The sequence below is a fragment of the Jaculus jaculus genome, chromosome 22, assembly GCF_020740685.1.
Source record: "Jaculus jaculus isolate mJacJac1 chromosome 22, mJacJac1.mat.Y.cur, whole genome shotgun sequence".
NCBI lineage: Eukaryota > Metazoa > Chordata > Mammalia > Rodentia > Dipodidae > Jaculus > Jaculus jaculus.
The window spans coordinates 4,943,881-4,960,288 of NC_059123.1; the positions used below are offsets into that span (position 1 = coordinate 4,943,881).

Below are 16,408 nucleotides of genomic sequence, written 5' to 3' on the forward strand. Positions count from 1 at the left end.
GAGAGGATTTGGCAGAACTCCCATCTGCACGGTGGGGGTGGCGCAGGGATTCACATACTGGTGAAGATGGAGGATTCCAGGGACTTGCTGGCTAGCTGGTGTAGGCTGCTTAGTTACTGCAGCTTCCATGAGAGACCCTGTCTCAGAATAAGGGGAAGAAGTCACAGAGGAGGGCACTGAATGTTGACTGCTGGCCCTCAAATGCACACGCATACACACACACACACACACACACACACACACACACACACCCATACAATCCCTGGCCTGCACAGGCTTGCACACTTTCAATTCTGAGTGATTGCTCTCAAACTGTTTCCTCACCCTCCCTGACATGATAAGGAGTTGTTATTCATAAAATCTAATACTGCTGTGTTTATCATTAAAATATGCGAGTTTGGGAAGATAACCTCTCCTGGGTTTTTGTTGATGTTATTTTATTTATTTATTTGAGAGTGACAGAAAGAGGTAGATAGAGAATTGGCACACCAGGGCCTCCAGCCACTGCAAATGAACTCCATGCACATTTGCCCCCTTGTGGATCTGGCTTATGTGGGCCTGGGGATTCGAGCCTTGAACCCAGGTCCTTAGGCTTTACATTCAAGTGCTTAGCATCTATGCCATCGCTCCAGCCCATCTCCTGGTTTTTATTTGTAGAATATTTTTGTTTAATAATAGCCATTATTGAGCTGGGCATGGTGGCGCATGCCTTTAATCCCAGCACTCGGGAGGCAGAGGTAGGAGGATCACCGTGAGTTCGAGGCCACCCTGAGACTACATAGTGAATTCCAGGTCAGCCTGGGCTAGAGTGAGACCCTACCTCAAAAAAAAACAAAAAGTAAAAAAAATAATAGCCATTCTTTCCTATTCTGCGACTATCTTGATGGTGTAACTTTAAGTACTCAACCGAACATGCATGTGTTTGTGACTAACCCTTTGGCCCCAGATGCCCCTGGCATGCCTCCCGAGCCCTAGCGCGTTTCTGGTACAGGCAGGTGACATGATACTCCTTCCTCACTGATACGGGAGCATAGAAACAGTGCCCGGAAATGAATCATCTGCTTCAGCTAGGGCACGTGCTAGATCACCGCCTTCAGGAAGGAGCTTGTGGTTGTCACGGACAACTGTTGTGATACATAATTTTTTTGTCCAAAAGTGCTTGGTCTTTGCAGAGCTTGGCTGGTGTGTCCTTAAGGACACAAGGCCTTAACACCGCACTCTCTGGATTCTCAGGGTAATGCAGACACAGCATTCCTTTTGTTATTTATTTGATCTGTTTTTTTTTTTTTTTTTTTTTCTGGTGGGTCCTGATTCTTGGACCAAGATGATGCTGTTTCCTCAAATGCCAAGGGCCAAGAGGGAGGTTTTGGCATGACTTGTTCCTTGGATAGAGATCATCTAAGCTTCCTGCTTTCTTTCAACAGGGAGGGCACCAGTGAGGAGGCGTCACACTCCCTTTCCCCAGCATTGAGCACATGCACTTTCCGTTTTCATCCCCCTCCCTCCCAGCCATCATTCGGAGCTTTACCTACACTGTACGCTCAGAGGTTGGCCCTGAGGCTCCAGGGTAATTCTGTCCACTCAGCAGTGGTGGTCATCTGCTTGAAATGGGTCATTGTAACCACATGTGGGGGAGCAGGGAGGGTTTTCAGGGTGTCGAGTTGTTCACAAGACAAGGAAAGACAATGACAACATACAAATGATCTCAAGGAAAGGTGCTCTTTTGTGCAGATATGGTCACTACTATGTGTTACTCACAGTGACCTGGACTGTGTTCACCCCTTTCCACGTGTCCCTCACATGCACAGGACCAGAAGGCACAGAGTCCCTGGCAGACTTTTGTGCAAAGTTGAATTTGTACTGCCCTCCAGAGCCTGGTGGTCACGGGCTGCCTTAACAAATTACCCAAAGTCAGTGACCACACCAAATAGAAGAGTACTTTTGCATGCTAGTAGGGGCCATGAGTGTACAAGCAGTGTCCCTGGGTCAAGACCAAGGTGTCCTCAGGGTCCTGTGGGGTCTCTAGGGTGATTACTTCTGCTTCTAGTGACTTTGGGCGGTCGTTCTGGTCTCTGCCTCCATGTTTGCTACAATCCACAACTCTGGGCACCTGGGAGTCTTTGTCTCTGTTTGACACAAGTCACTGGATTTGGCAGCCTCGCACCACCTCCCATGCAGCCTTTCATCACAAAACCCAAACTAACCCCACGTACAACTAAAGCCCTTTTCTCCAGATCTGCTCACACGATGACGCGGTGCGCGTGCGCGCGCGCGCGCACACACACACACACACACACACACACACACGTGCTCCCCTTGGTCTGCAATGTCTTATAGGCCAGAGTCCACGGGGAGGCACAAGGGGGTGTGCTGAGGGAAATCCGGGGAGGATGCAGGAAGAGGAACTGAAATTCTAAGTCAGGGGAGAGGAGAGAAGGAAAACCCATGGTTTGGAATTGTTGAAGCAACAGACGTGGTGGGGCAGCTCAGCAGCGGACACTTGACGAGCGGGTCAAGGCCTCGGCTTCCAGCCCAGGGTGAGAATCACTGCAGGGGTGGCACCTCCAAATGACCCTAGACGCCCACTCTTGATATGAGGGAGCCTGTGACATTTCAGGGTGGTCTGATCCCTTCAGAGCCATTTTACAGCATTTCAAGATGTTGAGACCTTGTGACCACCACTGCCTTGCTCTGCAGTCATTAAAATGCACGTGGCCAGAAGACAGGAAAGTCTGCCCGTACCCATGACGAGTGATCTTCCCACCCGTGACCACAGACACCATCTGTCCATGACTGTTTAGTAGTTTGCTAAGACATATCAAAAACAAATTACCACACAATGGATGGTTGAGGTCACGATAAATTTATTTTCTTGGAGGTATAGAGGAAGGAGGGAGAAGGGAGGCTGTGGGAGGAGGAGAGGGAGGGAGCTGGCACTGGAGGTGTCTGTGAATGCTGCTCAGGAGGGTGCTCCGTGTCCTGTCACGAGCACAGGGTTCAGTCTGGCCCCTTGGCTGTGGGGACCATGGCGAGATGCTGCTCGCCACTCTTCTGTGATCTGGAGGATTCAACTCCAGGGAACGGGGAGTCCTCACTGGCAGCTGGGGGAGTGCAAACTTGCTCACTGGCAGGAAAATCAGTATGCTGGCTGCTGAAAAGAGGAAAATAGAGCTCCCAACTGACCCAGGCATTCCTCTCTTGTGCATCTATGCTAAGGCCGCCACTCCTCACTGCACAGATAACTGTGGGAAGAAAGACTAAGAGCCTCAAAGTGGGAGGGAAGATCCAGATCCCACCCCCGCCCCCCACCCCGCCCCGGTGACTGCCTGCTGTCCCAACCCCGCACCCATCACTCCATGGTGTGGACCAGCAATGCCGCTGAGAAGAGCCCTCAGTGGAATGGGGGCACGGAGGAGAGAAATGATGGTACCACCACACGATGCATGCACACAAGGTTTCTATTAATCCTTTTCCCCCTCAGTGTTATGGGAGAGGACGGGGAGAGGGGACTGCAGGAGGAGGAGGAGGGCAGCTTGCAGGAAAGGCTTAATGTGAAGACTGCTCAGGAGGACCTTTTCTCCCCTTTCCTGTCACAACCCCAGGGTACACACACCTCTCTGTCCTCACTTCCTTACTGTCCCCAACTGGGCCCTGGCACTCACCCTGGGAATACCCGGTTTCTGTCACTTGAGCCCTGGTGTGGCCTGACACAGGAACACAGTTGGCGGAAGCAGTGCTGTATTCGCTGCCACAGCCTCCAGCGCCTTCTTGGGCCCTGAGTAGGGGCTGCAGGCTGGTCTGGGCCTTTAGGAGCACAGGGGGAGGCTGCTGATGCTTTGCAGGGCTCTGGATGGCTTGCCTGGCCTTGGCTTCCCTGCGCCGAGGCTATATGCTTTTCTATCTTTTCTGGAAACTCCAGACTGCTCCACTGGCCAATCGTACAACGGGGGGATGCTACAGGGATGGCGGTGCCTTGAGCCGTGAAGGGCCAAGGAGAAATGGAACCCTGGGTGAGAGTGGCCATATTCTGTATAACGGGGGCACTGGACGTTCTTCGTATATTCAGAGGAGCCTGCTCACCTTCTTTGGGCTGCCTTTCTTCTTTAAGGCTTAGCTGGGATTTTGTTCCTTTGGGGGGCAGGGGCAAGTGAGCAGGATGCATGGGGCTGGGGAAATGCGTCTTCCCAGGACTTGTTGTTGTGTCTTGGGCCTTGTCCTCGTGCTTCCTGCATGCCTGGTGCTCTAAGAACAGATATATTGCCATTAAGTTGTTGAATTTCCTTTGCATAATTGAAAGACAAGTCTCTGTTGTACTTAATCCAATAGACTTCATAGCAACCAGGATGTCAGGGTCCAGCCTCCTGTGGAATGTCTTCTCCATTTTTGAGGAAGCCTCTTGGCCTCGCTGGAGCCATGGGTGGTTTATCACCTCATTTGCGGCACTCCTCTGATCTGGACGAACGTTTAATAGGTGGTTGATCAGATCTTTCACTTCTTCTGGGACGTGACTGGGTACGTTGTACTTCCCCCTGATTATCTTCCGTCTCTGCTCCTTCCGCGTCGTTGTCCATTCGAATGGGCGAGTGCCAGTAATCATGTGGTATAATAGGACGCCCAAGGTCCACATGTCTTTTTTTGTGGCATCATAGGGCTGACGCATGAAAACTTCGGGTGGGATGTATGAAAACCCCCCACAGTACGTGGTGAACTTCTCCCCTGCTCTGAATGTCGTTGCCATGCCAAAGTCTATTATGGTGACCTTGCCTGAAGCATCCATCATGATGTTGTCCGGTTTGATGTCTCTATGGGCTATCCCTCTGTCATGGCAGTAGCGAACAGCTTCCACAATTTGCCGGAATATTCTGCAGACCTTCTCCTCTTCCATACCACCCTTTGTGATGTGCTTAGAGAGGGTGTCCTGGCACAGTTCCTGAACCAGATAGATCTTCCGTTCTGTCTCAATGACTTCGAATAGGGTGACAATATTGGGGTGATCCATCATCTTCAAAATGTCCACTTCTGACTGAACATATACAAATGTCTCATCCAGCTTGTTCAATATTTTGATGGCAACGAACACCCCGGTTAGTCGGTGTCTCGCCATCCTGACTCGCGAGCAGCCTCCCCGGCCTATCTGGTCCATGAGCTCATAGTGAGACCAGAGGGTCTCATCAGAGTGAAGAGACATCGTAGCAAGGCTACAGATGCCAAATAAAAAGATAAATTAAAATGGAAATGAAATATGTAGCTAAGAAAAAAACCAAATTAAAAAATAAAAATAAAAACTATGGACCAAGCCAGAAGAAAAACAAGTCCCAAACCAAGACTCCCCAAAGAAATGAAATCAGAAAGTAATATCAAAAGATGCAAAATAATAAACTTCGAAAGGGTAAAAGAAATGAAAACTTGAAAGATAAAAGTAAAGAGTAAATGAAATATGTAGTTAATAAAGGAAATGAAAATAAAAATCAAAACTAAAAACAAAATCACCAAAAAAAAACAAACAAAAACAAATTCCCTTACCAACAATAACTCATAGAAAAGAAACCAGAAAGTAAAATCCAAAGATGCAAAAAAATAAACTTCAAAAGGCCAACAGCCAAAAGAAATGCAAACTCAAAAGTAAAGGCAAACGTAAAAAGCTATTGAAATATGTAGTTAACAAAAGAAATTAAAATAAAAATCAAAACTAAAAACCAAGTGAGAAGAAAAACAAGTCCCACACCAAAGTCTACCCAAAGAAATGAAACCAGAAAGTAAAATCAAAAGTTGGAAAAAAAATAAACTTCAAAAGGCCAGAAGCCAAAAGAAATGAAAACTCAAAAGTAAAGATAAAAATAAGGAGCGAATGAATTATGTAGTTAATAAAAGAAATTAAAATAAAAAGTCAAAATACCAATCAAAACTAAAAACAAAATCGCACACAAAAAAATTCCCACACCAATAACCCAAATCAAAGAAACCAGAAAGTAAAATCAAAAGTTGGAAAAAAAATAAACTTAAAGAGGCAAAAAGCCAAAAGAAATGAAAACTCAAAAGTAAAGATAAAAGTAAAGAGTAAAGTTAATATGTAGTTAATAAAAAAAATTAAAATAAAAATCAAAACTAAAAACAAAATCACACACAAAAAAACAAATTCCCACACCAACAATAACCCAAAGAAAGGAAAGTGGAAAGTAAAATCCAAAGATGTTAAAAAAAAAAAAAATTCAGAAGGCAAAAAGCCAAAGAAATGAAAACTCAAAAAATAAAGGTAAAAGTAAAAAGCTATTGAAATATGTAGTTAATAAAAGAGATTATATTAAGAAATCAAAACTAAAAACTAAGCCAGAAGAAAAAACAATTCCCACACCAAAGTCTCTCCAAAGAAATTAAATCAGAAAGTAAAATTCAAAGATGCAATGAAATAAACTTCAAAAGGCCAAAAGCAAAAAAATAAAAAAAAAAACAAACCACACACGCACAAACTAGATCACACACACTAACAGTCAACTACTCAAAACACCTCTCTCCTCTCCTCTCCTCTCCTCTCCTCTCCTCTCCTCTCCTCTCCTCTCCTCTCCTCTCCTCTCCTCTCCCCTCCCCTCCCCTCCCCTCCCCTCCCCTCCCCTCCCCTCCCCTCCCCTCCCCTCCCCTCCCCTCCCCTCCCCTCCCCTCCCCTCCCCTCTCCTCTCCTCTCCTCTCTCTTCTCCATAATCCCCACAAACCACCAAATCACCACTCCTCTCCTCGCCGCTGTCCGGGTCCACTCACTCACTCCTCTATTGACCTGGACAAAATCCAGAGCTGGCCAGGCCCCCTTATATCTGCTGCGGGGCTCCATCACAATGGTCCTGGCCATGTGAGGTCATAGAGGGCATGGACCAGTCAGGGCTGCTCATGACCAAGAGACCCAGAAGGGGTTTCACTGTGTGTGACTCAGGTGGGCCATGGAGGTTCACATTTAGGCCTTTGGAAGTTAAAGCCTGGAGGATGTTTCATGTCCTTTGGGGTCTGCTTGGAAAGTCTGTAATACCTTCAGTTTGAAAGACCTCTGCTCTCTCCACTCACCCTGGTTCTTTCCATCTCATTCTCAGTGAAGGTCCAGTGCTTGTTGCCCCTTCACTCATAGTGAGAGAGGTGTGTTCTCAGCAAACCTAACCCGGTGATTATTAACACCTATGACGTGATGTGAAGATCCCATTCTTGGTATTGATTGTCAGGATCGTTTTATGTAATCCTTGAATCTTTCACATTCCAGAAACTATCTTGATGTGTCCTCCACTCTGGTTATCTGGAAAGGGACCCAACTGAACATGACTGTGGCCATATCGGCTCTGGCCAATCCCGCCTGCCAGGTGACCCCGGTGTGAATCCCGAGCCCTATAGGACCGAATCACCAGGGTGGTCAGTGCAAAGTGCTGTTGACCGCTGATACATAGATTTTTATTTTTTAATCTCAAGTATTTACCATTGTAAGTATTGGCCAAAAGTGTTAAGAGATTTGAATACTGTCTTTGTCCACTCTGGCAGAGTAAGCGGCGTGTGTAACAAGCCAATGAGGATTCTGGTACTTTTGCAGTGTAGACAAGCTCTTACTGCCTTCTGTCCTCTACTGACTCTGGTGGAGCAACTGGACAGTGGCTTTTCTCTTTTAAGCCAAGAAGACGCGACTGTACTAACTGTCAGGACTGGTGTTGGGGACAAGCCTCCTGCAACCCCGGGCTAAGTTGCGCACGCAGCAGGATGCTGACGTGGTGGGCAGTGTTGCTGTGGCCAAGCAGTGAGAGCAAAGGACCTGGCTCTGCTTCTCCTACAAGGTCGCCGCGATGTCTCTGCCTGTCGCAGGTGGTCCTTGGCTGGCTTGTATCAGCTTTGCCAACGTCATGCTGTGTGGGTGGAGGAGCACTCGGCGAGATGACCACCTCTGCTTGCTCTTCTGCTCCATCCAAGAGGCACCTTTGCCCACTGTCCCCACTGTTCCCGGAGGACAGCCAGGAATGAGGCACCGGGAGGACGTGCTTCAGGCTGAGCGTGTGAGCAGGAAACACAAAGGCCGAGTTTCCTCAGGTCCACAGCAATGCATTCTCCTGTTACGTGACTGTCCCCAGACCTCTAGCACTGACCCTCATCCTAAGAAGCCTGACTCCATGCTGTCCAGGCACACAAAGTACCAGCCAGTGAGCCCAGCCTGGGGGCAGCTGCCACGGCCAGGGCCACGGGACTCTTCGGGGACACTGGCAGGATGCACGGGAGCACATGGCTGCCTTCCTTATTGTGACATTCTGCTGGGGTCAGCCCCATTCTGCCCTCCATCCCCCAGATCTCCTTTCCCAGTCTGCCAGGTTGCTGGCATTACAGGCCTGCATGTTGTATTTGAAGAACAGTATTATTCCTACTTCCCAAATGTGGCATTGGCTAACGAACACCATTCAGGTTTTCTCTTGTCTTTGTGTGTTGTACAGCACAGAGTGGGAAATTCACTGTGAGAAAAGTCCTCCTCCAAGCCCACTGCCCTAGACTACATGATCAAAAATGATGGGCTAGGGCTGGAGAGATGGCTTAGCGGTTAAGTGCTTGCCTGTGAAGCCTAAGGACCAGGTTTGATTCCCCAGAACCCATGTTAGCCAGAAGCACAACGTGGTGCACGCGTGTGGAGTTTGTTTGCAGTGGCTGGAGGCCCTGGCACACCCATTCTTCACCCCCCTTCTCTTCTTCTTTCTCTGTCAAATAAATAAAAAATATTTAAAATAAATAAATAAACAAATAAAGCTTACTTAAAAAAAATCTGAAGCCAGGCGTGGTGGCCTATGCCTTTAATCCCAGCATTCAGGAGGCAGAGGTAAGAGAATTTCCATGAGTTCAAGGCCATCCTGAGAATTATATATTGAATTCCAGGTCAGCCTGAGCCAGAGTGATACTCTACCACCAAAAAAAAAAAATTAAAGAGACTGTAGTATTAAGACCACACACACACACACACACACACACACAATTAAAGGCCTCTGTAAGTTAGGATGGCCAACCTTTAATGTGAAATGGCCCCAAGAAAAAACACTCAAAGTAACTAAAATTACAGACAGGGAAAAATTCTCCTACCCTTTAAACTTATAAACTTGTATTCAAAAAGATCACTGGCATATTCTTGGCTTGCAGAGATCGATTCATACCTCATAAGAAAATGTGGCTTCTTCAGTCTTCATCTTTAAGATAGGCTTAAATCCATTTCTAATCATAGACTAGGAGGGAGTGAGGGGTTATGATCAGGGTACCCTCGATTGTACCTGCTGTCATCCAATAGTGATCGTTTTTTTCTTAGGGGGTTGGAAGGAGCTTTAATCTCAAGGCTTTATGTTACAGTCCCGCTCCAGATGCTTCCTCACAGCATGCATCACACTGTCCTCACCTGAAGGGTAAAATCTGGAGAGTTCACCACATTTGGGTGTTGTTATTTTTAGAATAATTTTATTCTCCTATAAGAAGTATCTCTGGATTCAAACAGAAATGTCAATGAAGGTTATATTCATTGTACAATTTGCCTCTACAAAGTGAAATCCGATATGATGTACTGATGGTTCAAGAACATTCATTTTTCACTAGTACTTGAGGTTGTTTTCAATTTGGTTATATTTTCAAATTGGTTTCAAAGCAACCTTTCATGAAAACATTCATGATGGGATGATAAAATTTCATTCTGGATAGTCTTTTCTTTTCTGAGCTAGGGTCTTTCTCTAGCCCAGGCTGACCTGTAATTCATTATGCAGTCTCAAAGTGGCCTTGATTTACAGCAATCCTCCTACCTCTGCCTCCTGAGGCGTGTGCCACCATAACCGGCTATGGTCTTCTTATTTATTCATTTTGAGGTAGGGTCTCACATTAGCCCAGGCTGACCTGGAATTCACTATGTAGTCTCAAGGTGGCCTCAAACTCATGGCAATCCTCCTACCTCTGCCTCCCGAGTACTGGGAATAAAGGTGTGCGCCCCCACACCTGGCTTTTAGTCTTTTTACTTTTAACTTTTGTCTTTAAGACTTGCTTTTTTCTTGCTATCCTGGCCAGTGACCTTTTTCTGTTCAGCTTGCTCTAAGAAATATTTTGGAGTTGTACTAATACTCTCTCTTTCCAATGGCTTCTTTATCATCTTTCTCTTTTGTTTGCTTCTTAATAATGGCTTATCATCTTCAATGAAAAATGTAACAGCTTTTCCCTTATGCCCAGCTCTTCCAGTTCGACCTATCCTGTGGATATATTCCACTGAGCTGGTTGGAAAGTCATAATTGATTACCAAGTTCACACCTTTAAAATCAATCCCTCTGGCGAGCAAGGCTGTACAAATAAGAACCCAGATTTTTCCTGCTCTGAAGCTGTGGACTGTGTTCTCTCTCTGTTGCTGTGTTCTTGCTACATGAATAACATCTACATTAATACCTTCATATATGAGCACATGAAAAAGTTCTTTAGCTCTTTCAGTGGGCTGAACAAATACAAGATCAGGAGGGTTAAACCCCTTTCTAACAAGCTCTCGCATGGCCGGCAGTTTTCCCGTCTCAGAGCCCACCAAGAGAAGCTCCTGTTCTGCGGTCTCTACTGCAGAGTTTCCTGCTCCAATGGACACAGTAGTGACGCCGTCCAGGTTGAGTTTGCACCACTGTTCCACATCACAGGCGAAAGTTGCACCGACCACAGCTCTTCTGACCAGGGGATGTGCAGGCCAGGAAAATGAAAGCCAGCTGGCCTCGAAATCCAGTTTTGCCATCTTCAAACAGTTTGCCTGATTCATCTAGCCCTAGCCGTTCAACACTTGTCAGATCTACTCCTGGTGGCTCTTGCTTTAGGAAATAGGTAAGTTGATTTGGAGTAGTCACAAGAATATCAAACTTCTTAGATGACTTAGGCCCAAATTTCTTGGCTGCCACGGCTGCTTTGTGGATCATATGTATCCTGAATCCTGTTCCCTCAGAGATTTTAGTTAATTCTCAGTGAATCTGGCTGGCAAGCTCTCGTGTTGGGGATATGATCAGGGCTCTAAAGCCTTTATTTGTAGGCTGTTTCAGCTGCATTAAAATGGGAATACCAAAAGCCAAAGTCTTCCCAGATCCCGTAGGAGCAGAAGCAAGAAGTCCCTGGATGTGCAACATAACTGGAATGGCATGCATTTGGATTGGTGTAGGCATTTGACATCCTGCACCTAGAATGTTCTTCGGTAGTCGAGAACTGATTTTATATGCCTGGTCAAGTTGCTAAAATGTAGCAATTGGGTCAGGAAGATCAGTTCCTTGGACATGAATTTTGTGTTTGTTCTGGAAGAAGTTTAACTTTTCCATTCTGAGATGGGCCAACTTTTCTGAAGTAAGGTTTTTTGCTTCTTTAGATTTTTTATCTTCAATCTTTGCTTCTACAGATGACATCCACTGTATAGCAGTACCTTCTTCTTGAAATGTAATTTCTGGAATATCTGAAGTTGTCTTCTTCCTCTTTTTCTTTCTGGGCTCTTTACTCCTTTCAGCTGGGCTTGGTTCTTTTTTCTCTTCATTGGGGAGCTTCTGATGTGTTTGTAATGTTCCATGCTCACCCAAGACAGACTTCTTGTTTCCAAAGAAGTCTAAGGGCCTGCAGCACCTCTGAAGAATCAAGGTCATACTTCCTTTCTCCTACCTGGAATCGAGCTGCATCTGCGGAGAAGATTTCACGTCGAACTCTGCCCCCTCTCCTAGCTGGCGAAACAGGTCGTGGACCGTGATTGTTTTTAAAAGACTAAATCTATGTTGGTGGGTTCTACACTCCACGACGCTTGTGTGGAGGGTGATCCAGTGCGTGAATCCTTTAGTTCCTTTGGGCTGGTGTCCGAGGGGGTGAGGTGGCTGTGTAGTGGAGGAGGGGGGGCCCAAGGGGTTGAGGAGGCAGGAGGTGGTTAAGTAGGGGTTCAAGGGGGTGAAGGGTGGGGCTTGGTCAAGAGGGGTGCTGAGGGCGTGAGGGGGTGGGGCTTGTCAAGTCGTCACTTTGATGATCTGTCACAACCTCACAATGACAACTGACTAGAATTATGGAGGGGACCCCCATGACAATAGATGGATGGAGAATACAGGTAACACCATCCCAACAAGCACACACAAATCCTGAGAAAAACAAATTTAACCAAATGATTTGGAAAAAAGAATTTAACCCAACAACAACAAAAAAATGTAAAAAACAAAAGGAGTGGGGCGCAGGGAAGCTCTGTGAGCTGCAGCCTGCAGCCTGCCAGGTCTCCTGAGGTCCTAGATACAGGGGTCCCATCACCCTAATCTAGCAAGCCATGACAAGTGGAAACTTGGTAAGAAGGCAAATTAAAACAGGAAAGGGGCTGGAGAGATGGTTTAGCAGTTAAGAACTTGCCTGTGAAGCCTAAGGACCCAGGTTCGAGGCTCAATTCCTTGGGACCCACGTTAGCCAGATGCACAAGGTGGCGCATGTGTCTAGAGTTCATTTGCTGTGGCTTGGAGGCCCTGGCATGATCATTCTCTCTATTTCTCTCTATCTGCCTTTACTCTGTCTGTCGCTGTCAAATAAATAAATAAAATTAAAAAAAACTTGACATGAGGAAAAAAATAAACAGGAAAGGAACACCTGTACTACACACACAAAAGACAGGCTTTATGCAGATTACTTATACACATTATTGTACTAAATTTTCACTGCCCTCAAAATCCCATTAAACTACTCCTTGGCAGTATTTTTTAACTTTGAAGACCTCAACAAATGTTAGAAGTAGGAGCTGTAAAACTCTTCAGCCTCTCAGAACCCCAGAGCCTCCTGTAGAAAAATGGAGTGTCTATGTAAAAATGAGTTGTGGGGTTTCTTCTAGAAAGACTAAGAAGCTATAAGTATACCCGCCCCCATTATTTGCCTGCAGGCAGGAATAAACGCTGGCCTACTGGAATGCGCACAGGCTGAGCGCCTGCTTGCTAAGTCATGCTAAGAAGCTGCTCGGACCTGAAATCCCAGTTACTTAAGGCCAAAGCTGGTCCATGAGCAGAGCACGGTCGCCTGCACACGCCACACAGACGTCAGCGTTAGCAGGGCGGCATCACAAAGCATCAAAATAAGAGTGAAAATTCTGAAAACATTTGAAATATGAAACATCACAACTAACTTTCTCTGAACACTGGGACAAAGGGAGTTATTTTGATTTTTCTTTCTACTCGCCTACATTCTCCCATTTCTTTTCTAGTAAGCACTAACAATTTTATAGCAAAAAAAAAAAAAAAATCAAGTTATATTTTCCCCTATTTAAAACTGGGGAAAATCATCTGCTGCAAAGGGCAGCCATATTAGAGAACTTTCCATTCTATCTAAGTCACAAAACAGAAATAAATAGCCTAGTAACATGGAGGAAAAAATACTTAGTAAATGAGATTCTTAGGGCTGGTATGTAACAGTGGGAAAGCACTTGCCTGGCATGCACAAAGCCAAAAAAATCTCCACCCCTCCCCCACCAAAAGTTAGGCTTTTATGTATCCAGCGATGCAAGGGGACTGGGATGTTACTGGGGGACCAGGTCTGGCTCGCCCCACAAGCACGTGGCCTGGGGAGCGCGCCCAGCGCGAGCACAGCATGGGCAAAAGCAGTTTTCTCAGGACTGTGTTCCAGTGACCGAGGCTGCCTCACAAATGTCCTTTCTTTCTCACTCTGAAGGTTCCAGAACACCGAATGGCCAATTCGCACTGGAAAGCACAGTCCTCCTCTCACTACCACAGCAGAATAGTTATTTACACTCAGCTTGAGCACCGAACAGTTATGCCTTCTTCCTCAACTGATACTTAATATAGCAACACTGTGGTAGGAAGGAATAAACTTTATCAAGGTAGTTGATAAAAATCATTTTACAGATATAGTTGGTAGATTCATCTGTTTATGGAAAGCATGTTTTAGATTTATGGAAGCTAGGTTTTGAAGTTTATAGAAGTTTAATGAGCCCAATAATTCAATAACTTAAAAGTAAGCTCATTTCCCCTGGCACTATTTTATATATCCATAAATAAAGCACGATATATATATATATGTATATATATATATCGTACTTTATTTGGTCAAATGAGACTTTCATTTGTTTCGTTTCATGTGTTATGTCCTCTTTTTACTTTTCAGAGTAAGACAAAAGCAAAAAAGAGTCAAACAATTCAGCCTGGCGTGGTGGCGCACGCCTTTAATCCAAGCACGTGGGAGGCAGAGGTAGGAGGATCACCATGAGTTCAAGGCCACCCTGAGAGTACAGAGTTAATTCCAGGTCAGCCTGGACCAGAGTGAGACCCTACCTCAAAAAACTAAAAAAAAAGGCAAACAAAATAGTTCCATTTTGTGACAAAGCCACAAAAGGAATGCTTCAAAGTCTTCCACTGATAGTGACGTATAGAGAGTGAAAAAGCCCACACTGCCTTGCTGCCATGGGTCAGCTAAAATCAGGGGCGTGCTTGGTCCCCACTCCAACACCCCCCACTGTCGGCCACCCCGTAAAGAGCCATCTTGGCTGAGCGCGGAGCCGCCCTGGCCCTGGCCCGCCCTGAGGAAGGAGGTCAGGCCCGTGAGCACCTGTGCTCCCAGCCGCCCTCCACGGTGCCGTCCTGCAGAAACCGCGGGTTCAGCACAGCCGCCATGCCCGACGCTGACAAGATGCAGACCTCCTCACTGCAAAAGAAGGAAACGTGAACGGGTTACTGTTCTCAGCGAGGATGCCTTGGAAAATGCTAAACCTCAAAATACTTATGGAGAGAAATTAAACTCAAGGTAGCCGTTCCAAGATATTAAGTAATAAAATAGGATCACCTCCTAACCCCAAGATGAAAAATAGAGCTGTTTGTGAAAGTAAAACAGAAGTGCTGTGTGGTGGTTTGATTCAGGTGTCCCCCATAAAGAGGGGTTCTGGACGCTAGTTCCCCAACTGATGGCAATTGGAAATTAATGCCCCTGGAGGTGGTGTATTGTTGGGGTCAGGATTATGGATGTTATAGCCAGCTCCCCCTTGCTGGTACTTGGCAAACTCTCCTGTTCCTGTTGTCCACCTTATGATGTCCACCCTCTGCTCATGCCATCGTTTCCCCCTGCCATCATGGAGCTTCCCCTCGAGCTCGTAAGCCAAAATAAACCTCTTTTTTCCCACTAGCTGCTCTTGGTAAGTACCGCTTGATGGACTATTCTGGTCAGAGTTGAAAGACCTGAATGCAGGAAGAACTAAGGACTGCGAGGTTTGGCTTATGAAGGTGAGAAAGAGCTTTGCTTGGACTGGGTTTGAAGCAATTTGAGAGGTTAGTTGTTATGACCCTGTCCTGAGAAGTTGTACAGGGCTGGCTGGAGAGATGGCTTAGCAGTTAAGTACTTGCCTGTGAAGACTAAGGACCTCGGTTCAAGGCTCAATTCTCCAGGCTCCATCCACATAAACCAGATGCACTAGGGGGCACATGCATCAGGAGTTCCTTTACAGTGGCTGGAGGCCCTGGCATGCCTATTCGTTCTCTATCTCCTCTTTTCTCTATTGCTCTCAAGTAAATAAATAAAAGCAATAAAATGTTTTTAAAAAAGAAGTTGTGCAGGGTTGCTCCGAGTAGAAATGGACCGATGTGCGCAGAGGGATAGGCACAGAAAAACTGAAATCTTTGGGCCTAAACTGCTGCCCATGAACCTGCAATTGTCTGAGAAATTACAACCTTTGAGATTGGGCCATTTGACCCGCACTGGAGCAACAGGAAGAATGTAGACCTTTTAAAGGGGTGTGGATGCTCAAAGAGTGTCCTGTTCTTCAAAGTCTGCTTTATTCCCCTCTGGATTAACAAATTGGCACCCTACCTGGTATTGTGGAGTATAAGAAATGCAGGAAAGAGGATTCTTGAGTTTGCAACATGGTCTTGTGTTGTGGAAATGGCCATGGACAGTGTGAGCAGGTTTGCTGGATGCCTGCATGGAGACCCCATGAAGCCATGAGTATGAACCATGGGTTGCAGTGGAGACCCCATGGAATTGCTGGGACCCCGAGATGGCTGCTAAGGAGAGCTGCCAGCCCCGATGAAGTTTGCCAGGACTGTGAGCAGCCTGATTGGAGGGGCGGAATTGGAAGTCCAGAAACTTATGCTGGTTGGAATTATTGGACTTGGAGATTTGGCAGTGGCTACAGTTGCTGGACTTGGAGCTACAGAGTTTGGTGTTGGCCCCGGTTGTTTAAAATCTTGTATTGGTTGAATATTTCTTTGCCATGCCCAGAGCCATCTTTTGCAGTGTCAGTGTTTATTCTGTGCCATTATGGGCTTTGGGGGGATTATATTGGTATTATGGCTCAGTTAAAAGACCATGGACTATTGGGATGTATGAACCTCATTGCAATTGATAAAAAATATGAGGACTTTTAAAGTTGGATGAATGCATTGCATTTTACAACATGTATGGTTATCAGTTTATGGGG

General features: G+C 46.1%; 1 pseudogene; it reads right to left on the minus strand.

Annotated features, from left to right (window-relative positions):
- Nucleotides 1-9,991: 9,991 nt before the first annotated feature.
- On the minus strand, nucleotides 9,992-11,589 carry LOC123453218 (annotated as a pseudogene).
- Nucleotides 11,590-16,408: the final 4,819 nt, after the last annotated feature.